We start from the raw sequence: 16,946 nt of genomic DNA, 5'->3' as shown, positions 1-16,946 counted from the left end.
TCTTTCTTCCTCAGTAAGAGAACTCAGAATCTTTGGATCTGGCCACATGCCTAGCTGTAAGATGATATTTTATTCAAGATAGATAAGGGCACAAATAATAAGCATCCAGAGGTCACTAGAGGGGGGCTTTCCAAGGACCTTTTTCTGAAGGTGCAGAGTTGGCTAGAAAGCACAGCCTTTGTGCCAACTCCTTCATTTTCTCTTCATCCTGCCTAGAATGCTAGGTGGAGTTGCCCAGCCATCTTGGGACCATGAGGCAAACTTGAGGATGGAAATCACAATTAAGTTACTGAAGCAGAAAGAAAGAGCCTGTGCTCCAGATGACCATGGAGTGGCCATTCCAGCCCTAGACTGTCCACTATTATTTTTGGTTTCTGGTAATAGAGGCCAAGAGAAGTTCTTTCTTCAGGGTATTGAATGCAATGAAATTATTTAAACAGTATAGAGATAATGAACTTATTTTATGTGTATTTCTAACCTTTCCTTGTTCCATAAATGATTAAAGCTGGATTACAAGGGTTCCTAAATTACGGGATAGCACAAACTAATGTCAAAAGACCAAAAAAAAAAGTGAAGATATCAAGAAGTTCCTGAACATACTTTAATCTTTTGTTCCCTTCATTTTATAATTCAAAATTACATCAGAATCTTTTTAAAAAAAGATTTATTTATTTATTTTAGAGAGAGAGAGAGAGTGTGAGTGGGGGGGCAGAGGGAGAGAATCTCCAAGCAGACTCTCCACTGAACATGGAGCCCAACATGGGGTTCGATCCCACCACCCATGAGATCATGACCTGAGCTGAAACCGAGTCGGTCGCTCTACTCAAAGTTATTTCAGGATCTTTAATGACTTATGACCATCATTATGGACATCATATGTTGGAAATTCTGGTTAGTAGAGAGTCCTGTTTAATTGAGTGCCTACTAGGGAGGTCTCAGGGTAGCGTAACGAAGACTTCTAACTGGCTATCACTGGCTCGACTCATCACAGTAACTAATACCTTCCAGTTCTCTGTAAAACATATCCATGCATGCTCCCTATAGTTGGTTGAGTAGCATCCTGTCCAGTAATCACTTGTGCTTCTTCCCAAATCCCTCTGTACCAATTGCACTTGTTACAATAATTATATAATTTAATGAAATATTATGTGATTTGGTAACTATAAGGGGGAAAGAAAAGAGTTGTTCCTCTGAAAACTAAGTCAAATGCTTGGAAAGACTATAGAGATGAATTTTCCATAAAATTGTAAATTTTGGATTAGGTGCAGGGAAGCCAATTGTAACTGGGGGAAAAAGTCAGTCAAAAATCTTCTGATTGCTTTGGGACAATCTTCAAGCGATAGTGCAATATGGAAAAAAAAAAAAAAAATCCATGGAGAGCTCCAAAAGAACAGACCCAGAAGCAAAAAAGACAGCTCTACATCCGAAATTGGTTAATACAAATATATTTAAGTGTTTTAATTGAAAAGAAGGTGTTTAAGGTATATATATATATATATATATTTTAATAATTCTCCATTCTGTCAGACATGTTAAGTACCTTATTCTGTTAAGATGGATAAGAGTACTTCTGCTGTGTGTACAGAATTCACATAGTGCAGGCATGTTAAATAAAGGGATGAAAATCCAGGGGGATTAAGCAGTGATTAAATGTACCAGGTGGCAAATAAGTGATGGTGGCATTCCTATCTCTATGTTATCCTGTGCTCTTGGAGGCAGACATTACTAATCAATCACAGTCTTCTGTAATCAATCACCAATCAAGCCAGTCTCCAACTGGCTCCTTTTCAGTGTCAAACACCAAGAAGCTACTACCAGTTAACCAGTTGGCCCGTGACATTAAATCGGTCTGTCAACCCAGGCTTAGAGTAGAATAGTGCAGTAGGCACAGATCATGGATTGGCGTGTCAGCTGAGGCTCTGCAGGTTGGAAATGGTCAGTAAGATATGCCAGGGGGATCTGGGTGGACATCCACCATCCATAGATTGCTAGGATCCATCTGGCCAGCCTCCTTCTTCTAGGCAGTGTCCCTTTCCTCTTCACTCCATCAGTGCTTCTTTCAGAACTGCACGCTAGTCAAAGAGAGGGCAAATTCTGTTGGGATGTACCTCAGAATCACTGTGGCTGAGTTACTCCTAGCAGCTTGGTGTGATAGCTTGACCCTGGCAACAGAATGTCCAGATTTGACCCTGACATCTCCTCTTCTTAGCTATGACTAAGGCAAGTTAACCTCTTCAAGTTTCTGTTATCAATAATAGGTTTATAAGGACTAAATGTGCTAATGCATGGAAAGCATAAAAGACTGGTTCCAGCATCTTCAAACTGTCCATATAGCAACGTTTTGTAAGCATGAGTCCATGAGCTCTTTGAAATCCTATGCACCTTATGCTCAGGCTCCATGATTTTCATCACATTCTCAAAGGAGTCTGGGACTAAAACAAAAGTAAACCAAAACAAGAAATACCTAAGGCTTTCTTGTTTAGAGCTGTGCTTATCAAATTTTAATGGATCACCTGAAGATCTTGTTAAAATGCTAATTCTAATTTAATAGGTCCCAAGTGGGGCCTGTGGCTGTGTAGTCTTGACAGGCTCCCAGTTGATGATGATGCTGCTCACCCATGGACCACACTTTGAGTAGTGAAGGTCTGAAGTGCCCACTCCTTTATTTCCTTCTTCTGCCGAGAGGCACTATAACATGATTATTAAAAGCATGAGCTCTGGGGCCAAACAGCCTGGGTTTGCTTTCTGCCTTGACCTTTACTAATTCTATAAGCTTGGTCAAGCTGCTGAACTTCTCTGCCTCAGTTTCTTCAACTGTAAAATGGGGGAAATAACAGTACTTCCACAAGAGGGTTGATATGAAGATTAAATGAGATAAAGAGTTTATAACAGTGCCTAAAGCATAATATGTGTTAGTCTTAGTTTATTTACCGCCTTGTGAGTACACTCTCTGTTGCTACCGGCACATTCTTAGCTGTCTCAGATGACCTAGCATTCTCTGGACTGTGTCATGCCCAAAGTAATGTCTCCCACCAATGACATAGGGGTCAGATAAAATTGTAAAACATAAAGTATCCCTCTCTTGGTGGGGGGGGGGGGGATAGATATAACAGGAAACACTTGTTTAGTTCACTTTTTTACAAGCTAATTTTTTTTAAAAGATTTTATTTATTTATTTGAGAGAGAGAATGAGATAGAGAGAGAGAGCATGAGCGGGGGAGGGTCAGAGGGAGAAGCAGACTCCCTGCTGAGCAGGGAGCCCGATGCGGGACTCGATCCCGGGACTCCAGGATCGTGACCTGAGCCGACGGCAGTCACTTAACCAACTGAGCCACCCAGGCGCCCAACAAGCTAATTTGATCACAGAATTTGGAACGGCCTTTTCCATCTGACTCCTAATTCACGTGCATAAGACCTGGTATCATAAAGTAATAATTGTGGGAGGGTGTTTCTGAAGAGTGGCAGATGAAAGCAGGGTCACTCTGCAATGTAGGTGCCATTGCACCAGAGAGAAAGTGGCTCCTCCAGGTCGCCTGCAGCTTTGAATCAGTACCACCCACCAGCCGAGTGCCCACCCTAGAGCACATGCCTCTGCGAGGGCCTGGGCACTCCAGCGCATTCACTCTGTCCTGCCTTTGCCTCTGCCACATGCATGCAGGCCTTTGGCTCACACATGAACAAGTGCCACCGAGACAGGAGGGGTTGGGACGAGGAAGACTTTCTCATCCAGCGCTATACTCATGTCATAATTTTCCTTGTCCTGTCAGCGTAATGTCTTTGGCAGAGCATGCAGAGACATTGATTCCCCTCTCTAACCCTGCCTTTTGGATCTAGATTTTTGTTCTTTAAAGGAAATACAAGTTTGTGGCTAAATGATGAAGATGGTATCTGTTCTTTTTCCTCTTTTAAAAAAATGAGTCTGAGTATATTCAGGTTGAAAGAACAGATTACATTTTATGATTTAACTAGTACAGAAATTTTTTTTTTTTTTTTTTTTTTTTTTAGAGCATGAGCAGAGGCAGGGGGAGGGGTGGAACGAAAGGGAGAGAGAATCCGCAAGCAGGTTCCACACTCAGTGTGGAGCCTGACTCGGAGCTTGATCCCACAACCTGGAGATCATGACCTGAGCCAAAATCCAGAGTCTAACGCTTAACCAACTGAGCCACCCAGGCAACCCCAGAATTTTTTTGTAAATCAACTTTGTTGATGTACAATTTACAATAGAAAATGCATTCACTTAAAATGTATAATTTAATGAGTTTTGACAAACATGGGTGACAGTGTAACCAATGCTACAATCAAGGTATAGAACATTTCTATCACACCAAATGGTTTGTTTATGTCCATTTGAAGTTTCTCCTGCTCCAGGTAACCAAACTGATTTGATTTTTGTTCTCATAGATGCACCTCTTCTGGAAATAGAACTTTCATGTACATGGAATCTTATGAATGAACTATTTTCTGTCTGGCTTGTTTTCCTCAGCATAATGTTTTGGAGAGTCATTATTTTTGTTTTATGTATCACTCCTATCAGTAGCAGAACCTTTTTATTTTTTTTAAACCTTTCTTTTAACTCTGCTAAAATGTCAACCATTATGCATACATTATAAATTAATAATACATGCACCTTGAAAGATATTTTTATTTTTTTTTAACATAGGTCAACTCATAGGTTAGGAATATCACTAAGTGCTAGAATATTTGAACAGCTCTGAATATTTTGCCGTGTGAGGGCTGTATGGCATAGTGAATAGCCTGTGGTCACAGCACTGGCCCCGTCACTGACTTCGTGAATTTGACCAAGATCTGTCACCCATTAGGGCTCAGCTTGCCCATTTGTATTCGTCTTTTTTCTTTTTTTAAACAATTAATTAACATAGAGTATATTATTAGTTTCAGAGATAGAGTTTAGTGATTCATCAGTTTCATATAACACCCAGGGCTCATTCCATCATGTGCCCTCCTTAATGCCCATCACCCAGTTACCCCATCTCCCCCACCCACCTCCCCTCCAGCGACCCTCAGTTTGTTCCCTAGAATTAAGAGTCTCTTGTGGTTTGTCTCCCTCTCTGATTTCATCTTATTTTATTTTTCCCTCCCTTCCCCTATGTTCATCTGTTTTGTTTCTTAAATTCCACATAGGAGTGAGATCATACGGTGTTTGTCTTTCTCTGACTGACTAGTACTAGTTACCAGTCTTTGCCGGTTCCTGAGGCCCATTGGGGGCCTGACACACGTGTTGTCTCGGGATGGTCACTGAGCTGTGGAGCCAGCAGAGGGAGTAGGAGTCAACAAAGGAATTGCAGAGCTCAGCCCGCATCTCGAAGCCTCTGTGATGCATGCTGTGCTCTGTACAGTGGCCACGCTGTTCCAGAGCACAGCAAATCCTGTGGTGGGCCAATTTTTAAAGTGACTGATGACTCTTGATATCATTTTTCAAACTTATTTCTCTGATTAGGTGACAAGTGTGGTCTTCTTTTTTTTTTTTTAATATAAAAGGGGTATAAACAAATCTCTGTGTGGTCTTATAAGCAAATAAAATAGATTCACATTCAAATTTATTTAAATTCACCTTTTAGTGCTTATTACCTTAGAGAAGAATTGTAAAAAAAACACAAAAACCCCAAAGTATTATAGGAGCCCCTTCAGAGTTTACTTTTCAAGGCAAAAACAAAGTTAGATTGAGTCATCCAAAATACAGTTTATAGAATTATCAAAAATGAAATATTTTATAACATACCATTGTCTGAAAATAGTCTTGAGGTTTTAAAAGCAGCTGACTGATTTCACTCTGAGGCCAGATCTGTATAAACACAGTTAAATGGACATTTCATGCCATGAAATTTCCTGCATCTACCATCCCTGCACTTTCAGTCACAGAATTATTTCTGTTCTCCATTCACTTTTGCTTCTATGAACATAACTGCTGTTGCAAGAAATCTTTATAGTCTTATATTTGCTCTCTGGTTCCTCTCTTCACAATATGAAACAAACAAAAACCAGATAGTGGAATTAGGCTGGCCGTGGCATGGTGGGAAACACTCTGTAGGCTTTTATACCCTTTGGCCACCTTTCTCCCACTACAAAATATTGTTCTCAAATAACTACTTTGGGGCACCTGGGTGGCTCAGTTGGTTAAGTGTCCAGTTCTTGGTTTCAGCTCAGGTCATGATCTCAGGGTCATGAGATCGAGCTCCATGTTGGGTTCCATGATGATCGTGGAGTCTACTTGAGATTGTCTCTCTCCTTCTCCCTGTGCCCCTCTTCCTTCTCTCTGTCTCTAAAAAAAAACAAAACAACAAAAATAAAAAAACAAAAAAACTAAACTAATTTGGTGAAAAGTTTTGTAATTTCAAATGAACTTGGTAATGTGACATGCAAATGAGAAATTTAAATATGTTATAACTGGCATTTTTCTGGTGAAATGAGGGGAGTAATGAAAAGGCAAGTTTGAAAGCAGGCTCTTACGGAGACTCTGGGGAGGAGCAGAAGGAAGGGCTGAGGCAAGCGAGGAAAATAAAGTGGGGGGTGGAAATGAAGGAAGGCCCATGTGTGGAGGCAGAGATGATCTGTGTCTGCATCTTGTGTCAGAAAACCTGTTTTACTTGTCAAAAAGGTACCTGACAAACCTCTCTGGAAAAGATGAATCTGACGTTATTTTTTTTTTTTTAGTTTTATTTATTTGAGAGAGAGAGCGCACAAGAGAGCTTGAGCAGGGGAGGGCGAGAGGGAGAGGATCTCAAGCAGACTCTGTGCTGAGTGCAGAGCCCGACATGGGGCTTGATCTCACAACCCTGAGATCATGACCTGAGCTGAAATCAAGAGTCTGACACTCAATTGATGGGCTACTCAGGTGCCCTGAATCTGGTGTTATTTTAATTAGTCTGTACCACAGAGAAAGAAGGAAGCATCCCCGTTATTTTATTTGGCTCGTATGACACTGACCTAAAACCTGACCAAGATAGCACAAGAAAGGAAACCACAGACTAACCTCACTTATAATTGTTGATGCAAAATCCTAATAAAATACCAGCAAACGGATTCCAACAGTGCACTAGGAGAAAATACACCATAACCAAAGACATTTATTCTAAATGTCCATGGTAGTTCAATATTATGAAGTCTATAAACATAATCACATTAAAATGCAGAGAAGGGTGTGAATGTAGAGCATGCTGGGCTGTTTTAGGACAAAACGACAGGGCCAGAAAGCAGATCATGGGTTGCCAGAGGATGGGACTGGGGAATGTTTGATTACAAAGGAGCAACACAAGGGAAATTTAGGGGTGACAGAACTATTCTGTGTCTTGAACCTGCCTCTGTGCAATCATCAACAGGACATTACATCCAAAAAAGTGAATGTTATTGTAGATAAAAACAAATATTTAAAAATAAGTTTCAAAAAATGAAAACAAAACAAAAATTCCCACTATCACATAGCCAATAAAGCCAATGATTGACTAGGTAAGGTGTAGTGACTGTAATACATCCAATTTTCTCAACTGTAAAATGGAGCTCATACTAACACTTACCTCCCAGGGTTGCTCCGAGATTCAGCTTAGCACAACATCTGGCATAGAGTGCATCCTCAAGAAATGTTAATCATTGTTAGTAACAAAATATAGCCATTAAGCACACAAACTCTGGAGCAAGAAAGCCTGGGTTCAAATTCCTGTTCATCCCCTTATTAATTATGTGGCCTTGGGTAAGTCATTTTGCTTCTGTGCCTCTGTGTTCTCTTATTTTTAAAATATAGATAAGCGTTACTGTGAGAGTCCACTGAGTTTACTGCAGTGGAGTACCTGGAAGTGGGGAGTGGGGGAGAGAAACTCCTGAGGCTCCTGTGAGTTCAGAAGGGAAGTGAAGTGAGCTGTGTATGGTCGTGTGTGTGTTTGTGTGTGTGTGTGTAGGGGTGGTTGGTGTTGGTCTCTATGTTATATAAATGAGTTGTATAGATAAGGTACATGGAAAAAAGGACAAGAGAAGAGAGTTTCCACCTGTGGCAGAGATATGGGTATAAACGCCGAGACAGAAGCACAGGTGGATTCTCCAGAGACCAAGGGAGCTGAAAGAGAGAGGTGAACTTGGTTCCACCTTGGCCTGGTGTCAAAGGTAGGACGAATTTGCATTAAAGGAGTGTGAAAGTTTACTCAGGCAAAGTAGGTCATCAGAGAAGAGAGTTAAATAGAGAGCCTCAGAGCCTCTGTTTAATGAGTTAAATCTCTAACCAGCTACTTGAAGAAAGAGGGGGTTTCTCTGTGACCCCCAATGACCATTGTCATTGCTGTGGCCACTCATGTTCACTCCAGTGGAATGTGTGTCATCTACAAGTGAGAGGGGGCTGGTCAGCAAATGTTCCTTGCCTCAGTGACTCTGAGTAGACCGTTTTCACTGGTGGGCTGGTGGTGGTCACGTGGAGCTGGGAGCCCCTGCTTGGAAGTGAGTCACTGGCCTCATTGCTAAGGCTCACACAAGTCCCAAGAAAATAGGGAAGAGAATAAGATTTAATGAAATGAGAACATTTTTATCCATATGATAAGGGGAAAAAGCAAAATATAAAACTCTGTATGTGCATCTAATTTGGTTAAACATATACATGGAAAAATGACTGGAATGAAACATTAAAACAGTAAATAGTTGTCTCCGAGTGAGGATTACAGATGACTTCTCTTCTTTATATCTTATATCTTTTCTATTTTCTACAATAAAAATGTTTTACTTTTGCAATTAGAGAAGAGGAATGGGCTGCAATTAACTTAGAAGGAAAGAGGTTCCCTGTCCCTGTTCACAGCCTACCTGTTGTTCAGCAACACATTTTTTGCTACTTGTTATGTACAGGGCAATAACAATTTAATTGCTGGCTACCTTCTCTAATCTCCGGGTGAAGCTCAAAGCTTCCCAATCTTTCTTCCGTTCCACGGAAGAGGAGCTCTGACGTGGGGCAAAGACATACTGGAGTCCTTAGAAACTCACCACGAGCCATAGTGGTTGGAGCTTGGGTGGGAGTGAGGAAGACATCCAAAGCTCCCTCTTTCTGTGACAAGCAGCTGCTTTAGCTTCACTTCCTGTTACTTCTCTTGCTTTCCTTTCTCTCAGCTGCTGTATAAACATGGGATTGGTATTTTTGCTGGGGCTGCCATAGAAAACACCACAGACTGGGTGGCCAAAACAACAGAAATTTCTTTTTTCACAATTCTGGAGGCTACAGATGTCTGAGATCAAGGTGTCAGCAGGGTTGGTTTCTCCTGAGGCCTCTCGCCTTGGCTTGCAGATGACCGTCTTCCCCCCACCATCTTCACACGGTCTTCTTTCTGTGTGAGTGTGTCCTAACCTGCTCTTCTTTTAAGGACACTAGTCACATTAGATTTGGGCCTATACCCGAATGAACTCATTTCACCTTAATTACCTCTTTAAAGACCCTATCTCCAAATACAGTCAGTCGGAGATTCTAGGGGTAGGACTACAACATATGAATTTTGGAGGACACAATTCAGCCCATAAGTGGGTTGAAGTGATTTCTTTTGTTGGGGACTATGTTGCCACTCAGGGAAAGTCAGGAGAGAACCCAGTGTAGGGTTTAAGAGAAAGGATGCAAAAAAAAAAAAAAAAAAAGTCAGTTTTAACTTCTTGGGTTTTGTATAGCCCACCAGGTTAAGAAACCAGAGAGGAATACACACATTTTCATTTGTCCAGAGTGTCTGTGTCTGTTCTGGGCACATCACCCTCTTAAATCTGTGGCTGTATTGAGGCCACTTGAAGATTTGAAATGTTGGTTGTCTCCTCCTTGGGGACATAAAAAATATATCATTCTGTTGAACTTATCACCAAATTATTGGATGTTTCTACAAAAGCAAAGCAAATCTGAGATCAGAGATGTTAGAATATTGTTCAGTAAATGATGGGGGGTGCAGGGGTGAGCTGGTAAAAGAGTGATCTACTCTGGTCATGTTACCCTTGAAAGCTTGGTTAACATTGTCATTCTCTGTTAAAAAACAAGAAGAAGCCTTCTGAGCAGCTCATATAAAATTTTAAGGCATTAAAATGAGAGAGTTTATCTGTCTCTTCTGCACAAGTGATAAACATCCATGAAGGTACTCTGATCTCTTCCCCAAGATGAATCCTGAAAGTTTTGCAGTATGGAACTGATTTTCACTGACCTAGGAAAGAAACAGGTCAGGCCTATGAATTCTGCCTTTGCCCAGCCAGCAGATGGTGCCATTTTTCTAGGAAATGGAACCAGAATTAGTTTGAACTGCCATTCGACCATCAATGTGCGAGCTCACAGCGGATTTCCGTAGATGTTTATATGTAACCAGTTTCTCTTCTATGAAATTTACTCATCTTAACTGCAGTTAAACAAACTGAAATCTTCAGGCTTAAGTGTAAATGAAACTTTTATTTTTTAAACACAGGGATAATTAGAAAAAAAATCTGAGCACCTTCTTCCAGATGGATATTTTAGGATTATATGCTCTCTCCTCCTGCTCACTCACCCATCTTGCTCCAACATATGAACTGACTTCATTTGTACTCATTTTTCCTTCTGAAAGACTCTCTTACAGTCTTTCACTGTTATATATAGTGGTTGGTTTACTGAATTCTATAGTAAAATTATAACTTTTGAGGAATGAGTAGTTCTGAATAGCTACTTTAGTATAATACATAATTAATAAATTTAATTTAATAGCTACTTTTAATAATATGTAGCTGAGTATTTACCTTATTATTATTATTATTATTTATTTTACTAGAAATATGTGGTCCTTTTTTATCAGCTATTGATTGTATAATAAAATAAATTTAAGCGGCACCTAATTTAAGCATTTAAAATAATTCATTGAAGGATAACCTACAACGCAGTATGTTAAGCCTAATTGTCAAAACAACACCTCTTTTTTTCCAAGAAAGAAAAAATAAAGGTATGATCAAAATTATGACCAACAATTTGGGTTCATTTGGACATTAAAGATGATTTTGTAGGCATACCAACAGGCAAAATGTTGAAAAATCAATCCAGTGGATTTAGAAATAATGTTAAATTAAAAAGGGCAGCTATACATTTCAGAGTTAATGTCTGAAATTAAAGAAAAATATCCACCACTTATCACAATGATCTTTTAATAACTAATATTTTTAACATTAAGATTGCTGTTTTAGGGAATTACCTTCCTCTGGACATTTAATTAAATGTTAAATTTTTTAAATAACTTACACAGATAAGTAAGTTTTGTGATCTGTACAAATTAAGGGATACATGAATATAAGCCCCCTTCCCTGCCAAAGCTCAAATTTGCTATGGTCTCAGCAGAAAATAAACAGTTTACAGGTTAAACAGAATTTATAGCATTACAAAAGTTTTCAGAACCTTTCTTTTCGTCATTTTTTTTTCTAACAGCAAAGATCAAAATGACAAATTGAATGACCAGAACGTAGAAAATATTTGTGCAAAACTGCGTTAATTGTCCTTACCATTTAATAGAGGTAAAACTTAAGAACACACAATGACAATGATGAAGAAAAACTACACTGAAAGGAACTCTATTTTAAATTTCAAACAACATGGGTCATACTACTTCTAAACACTGAGAGAAAACATGGCACCATGAGCAGCGGGAGCAACACATGACTCGGGGATTCTGCCAGCAAAGGTGGTTGACCTGGAACATGCCGAAGTTTCTCTCCACACCAGCCAGCCGTCTTAAATGACTGGAAACTATTGTAGGGCTTAAAACTCACTTCAGTGTCTTATTCTTGAAATTTGCAGATCATAAATGAAATATTTACGAAAGTCCTTTCCCCCCCACCTCAAGGAATGTTTCTCGCGTCACGGGAAATCCTTAAAAGAATTGAATCATAGACTCTCTGGATTTACCTACACTGATCCATTTAGCTTGAATTTGAAGCTCTTCTTCAATAAATCAAATGTAATTTTTTGCATTAACAGGTAGTTCTTTAAGTGTCCTTGCATTTGATATATCTGTGTTCCAAACTGGGAGAGTCTTATATTGAACTTCAACTTTATTTAAGACTTCTTGGTTTGCTGGGAAATTTCACCACCTAACTTGTAAGCAACTCCAACTTTGATTTCCATAAACATGTCCAAAATATCCAATTTGGCAAGTGCCAACGCAGGAAATCCATTAATCATATGAACATATTTGAGCAAAATGAGGTCCAGCCAGCCACACCTTCTTTTCCTGCCAGTGGTTACCCCAAACTGTCCACCTCTTGTTTGTAATAATTCTCCAATTTCATTGTCTTACTCTGTAGGGAAGGTACCAATGCCAGCTTGAGTTGTGTAAGCTTTTATGACCCCATCACTTCTCCAACATTGTGAGGGGGTATACCCAACCAGGGACACACACCTCCAACTGTGCAGTTCAAAGAGGTTACAAAAGGATAAGTTCCAAAATTAATATCTAGTAGTGCTGCATTGGCACCTTCTACCAAGATTTTCTTTGGTGGTCCATCTAGGGCCTTGGAAAGGAAATAAACTCCGTCTCTCACCATTGGTTTAATCCTTTCCATATAGCCCTTGAGTTTTTGTAATTCACTTTCAATGTCAATTTCCAAAGTGGGCTATATGATTTGTATTGGTTAGCCAGAACTTTGAACCTCTCTGAGAAGCCGTCAAAGTCAGAAACAAGATCACACATCCGCAGTCCACTCCCAGGAGCTTTGGAAGAATAAACTGGGCCAATACCTTTTGTGGTACCCCAAATTTTCCTGCTTGTTCTTGTCTCTGTTGCTCCTGGAGACCATCAGGTGCTTGATGAAAATTGAATACGATATGAGCACTGTCAGATAGGATAAGCCTTTTTTCCCAGCCTTCCAGACCTTTTCCTTTTTTCTCTGCTTCCTCAAATAATCTGGGAAGATGAGCTATCATGCTATTTCCAATGAATATGGTAACATTTGGATGAATTATTCCACAATGTCCAGTATGGTCACCCAGTTCCCCCCTGGGCCATGCCCCAGGGTGGCCACAATCCTGGTTGGATATGGAAGATGCCACAGGATTGGTCTCAGCATGGTGGCTGCAGTGACATGAGGAGAGCCTGAAGGAGATGCAGGCAGTGAGGACTGCACGAACTGAACTGCTCTGTGGCCACCAGCCACATCGGAGGAAGAAGGAGCCAGAGGCCAGCCCGACTATTTACCTTCTTAACTATAAACACTTTTCTTCAAAATTTTCGATGAAAAGTTTCAAATATACAGAATACTTGAAAGACCAATACATAAGCGTAATATACCATACCTATCACCTAGATTCAACAATTATTAACATGACATAGATTCAATAGTTAGTAACATTACCATTTTCCTTAATGTATAAATATGTGTGTGTGGGTAATATACATATGGAAGTTGGTTACAGACATTTTGACACATGAGCCCTAATATTCAGCATGCGACTCTTTAGAATGAAAACATTCTTCTAACTACTAAACCGTAATCACACCTAAGAATATGAGCAATAATTTCAGTATTATCTAATATCGAGTCCCTAGTCAAAATTTCCTAGTTATCACCCCTATATCATTTTATTTATTATTTAATTATTTTAAGTAATCACTACCCCCAACATGGGACTAGAGCTCAATACCCGGAGATCAAGAGTCACCCGCTCCAAGGACTGAGCTAGCTAGGCGCCCCATCCCCATGTATCTTTTGTAGTTGATTTTGTTTAACTGGATCCAATCAAGGCTCAGATGTTGTTTTTGGTTGTTTTGTTTGCTCACTCACCTCTACTTAAGACAGTGATTTTTTTTTTTTATTTTAAAGATTTTTATTTATTTATTTGACAGAGAGAGAGAGCAAGAGAGGGAACACAAGCAGGGGGAGTGGGAGAGGGAGAAGCAGGCCTCCCACTGAGCAGGGAGCCCGATGTGGGACTTGATCCCAGGACCCTGGGATCACGACCTGAGCTGAAGGCAGACGCTTAACAACTGAGCCACCCAGGCGCCCCCCCCCACTCTTTTTTTTAAACAGACCAAGCCTGTTATTTAGAATGTTCCACATTCTGGATTTGTCTGATTGTTTCCTTATAGGCTTGTTCTTAACCTGTGTTCCTCAGATATCAAAGCCTGAGAGGAAGGCTTATGTGCTGTAAATAATAATGATATTTCTAACTCAAATTCAACATTATACATTATTTCTTACCTTTGATTTTACATAGATACCTCTTCTTTCTTAATTAACAATCTAAATTCTTAATAACACTAACAGTTTACTTATTTGCTTTACCTTACAATTTTTTAAAACAATAGCACCAATATTACTAGTTCAAAAAACTAAGTGAAGATAAAGATTTCTTTGTGGTTCTTTTATCTTTATAACATATCTAATGATTGGATAACAATGTGCTAAGCTTAAAAAACATTTGAAATAATTTTGTCCTCGCATGGTTATGTTAAAAATTTGATAAATATTTAAGTTTGTTTTGTGTTGTTTTAAATTAAATATTTAGTTTCTTTCCCTTTTCGGTTAATTTTATTTTTTGAATTATAGAAAACATTTACAGGAGTAAAAAAAATCAAAATTATATAAAGATGTAAAGTCATAGAAGTCTTACTTCCATCTTTATCCCCTCTACCTGATTTCTCCTCTGTCCCTATAGATGACCATTTTTAAAAATTAGTTTCTGGTTTACTCTTCCTATTAATTTTTGCAATAACAGGCAAGTATGTATTGTCCTCCTGTTTTTTTTTCTCACAGAGCATAGCATATTATATATCCTGTTTCACAATTTGTTCTTTTCACTTAATAAGATATCCTAAATGTCACCCCATATTAGTATATAGAGGTCTTTCTCACGCCACCCTCATGGTTGCATAGTACTCCATTGTGTGGATGTGTCATGGTTGATTCATCCATTTCCTTCCATTCATCATTCAACCCATTGGCAGATATATGGGTTATTTGGAAATGTTTTTTAAAATTTTGATAATTTTGGATAGAAATTAAAAAATGTATTTCATACTTTTCTAACTTTATAAACAGAGTTCTGTTTTTTCTTGATGCCTCAGGTTCTCATCTGGTTTTGTTAGTTGCTGCTAATTTGCTTGAACTTGAAAATTAGATCACCAAACCTGTAACAATTGCCTATAAAATAGGAGTGATAGACATGAGCAAGGCCCCAGGGAGCTTTCCTATGAGGGAAACTATCCATCCAGACCTACCTAGAAACTTAGGTTCTGAATGTCTTCCTTTTATGCCTTATTTGGCTGTTTTGTTTGATTTATATTAGTTTTCTGCCAAAACTACCCTCATACTTCTAAGGTACATTCAGATTATCAGCAGAAGGTGCATTTTTTTCCGTATAAATTTTTCTGGAAATTGGATCGTGCATACTTCCATATTGAAGTAGCAAAATCTTTCCTGCCCTGGAGATAAGTTCGATTCGGTGGAGGATGGAGAGAGTGAGAAGTAGAAATGCTAGTAGTCTAGGAAGAGGTCAGCACATACACACAGCAATGGGCACATATATACAGGTGAAAATACATTGTAATATATACCTGTATATACCTGTATATACCTCTAATACCTGAGCATATCCCTGTAATACTTAATATAAATTTTTCTGCTTTTCATATTCAGTGGTATATCATAAGCATTTTTCTGTGTTATGAAGAACCCTATTGACTATGATTTTAAAATGCCTGAAAATAATGCATTATATAGAGCAGAATATTAAAAATTTACTTTTATCAGTAAGCCTCTTTCTGTTCAAATGGAATCTACATGGAAGTTTCATATATGGTTCAGACAAGGTTCTGACAGTTTCATTAGTCAGTTTTGACCATCATTTTTAATTACTTACAGCTCTTTCTTGTTTTTCCGATTATTTCTTTTGTTCTTACTTGATGGGTGCTATGTCTTCCCATTCCTCTGAGTGTTAGTTTTATAGTTTTCTTGTTTCCTGCATTGTCTCTGTTTCCTCCAAGCTACTTTTTCTTATTTGATTGTTTTGGGATCTGTCTATTTTGGAGGAAAGACTTGCCTGACATTTCTAGAGTCTGTAGCTGTGCATTGTTATTAAAGAGTAAAGCACTAAAATGCTGACTGGAATCTGTGTGCAGGTAGGTGAGGCGTGTTAACTGGTGTGCTTGATTATGGGATGATCAGGACTAAGCTGGATCTGTTGAGGGGCCCCCAAATGCATGAGTCTATGGAGCTGCTCTTTGTGACCATTCAGTCTTCCAGAGAAAGGTCCTGGAGTCCAGGGTTTGGAAGAGGTAAGCCTGGTTTCTGGCACTCTTGGACTGGGGAAGGGAGCTTAGTCTCAGGGTGCAGGCTTTCCCTTAATTCCCATTTTTAGTCTGAGACATCATCATCGCAACTCTCTGCCATGCCTGTGTTTTTAAGTACAGAATCTCTGTTTCTATGCTGCCGAGAATAAATCTCCTATCTCTTTGGGGGGAGATAAAGGTTGTCTGACCGCTCAACTAGAAGGAGGGACCTAGGACTAACTATTCCCCACAAGATTTTTCCAGTTTTTTTCACTTGCTCCTCCCACACTGTAGCTGAAACTGCTGATTTCTGATTTCTTTCAGGGGTTCTGTGGGGGGTGAATCAGCATTTTCTCATTGGTTTCTCCTTCACAGGCCCTTGGGTTTCAGCTTCCTTCAGCTCTGCCAAGTCATTTTTGACTTCTCCATCTGTTTTTCACCTTCTGAAATTTTATCGAATTATCATGTCCACTATTGTCCCTTCTCTGATTCTCTTTGTCCCTTGTCCCCTTTCCTGTGGAGTTTTAGAAACAAGCAGATATAATGCATGTATCCAGTCCTTCATATTTACCCAGGAGCCTCTTCAAGTAGGCGTAACTCTTCACTATTTGGGAAAAAGTATTCTTTTTATGAAATATGTGAAGATCCCCTAAAGCCCACCATGGATCCTACTATACGTTGTACCATAATTAGCTAGCCATTACCCTAGTGTTG

At 39.3% G+C, this 16,946-nt stretch overlaps 1 pseudogene; it reads right to left on the bottom strand.

The window, feature by feature from the left end:
- Nucleotides 1–11,754: 11,754 nt before the first annotated feature.
- LOC118542764 (adenylosuccinate synthetase isozyme 2 pseudogene) lies at nucleotides 11,755–14,846 on the bottom strand (annotated as a pseudogene).
- Nucleotides 14,847–16,946: the final 2,100 nt, after the last annotated feature.

This window comes from Halichoerus grypus, chromosome 14, assembly GCF_964656455.1.
Source record: "Halichoerus grypus chromosome 14, mHalGry1.hap1.1, whole genome shotgun sequence".
Lineage (NCBI taxonomy): Eukaryota > Metazoa > Chordata > Mammalia > Carnivora > Phocidae > Halichoerus > Halichoerus grypus.
This window is presented reverse-complemented; position numbering and strand designations above follow the sequence as displayed.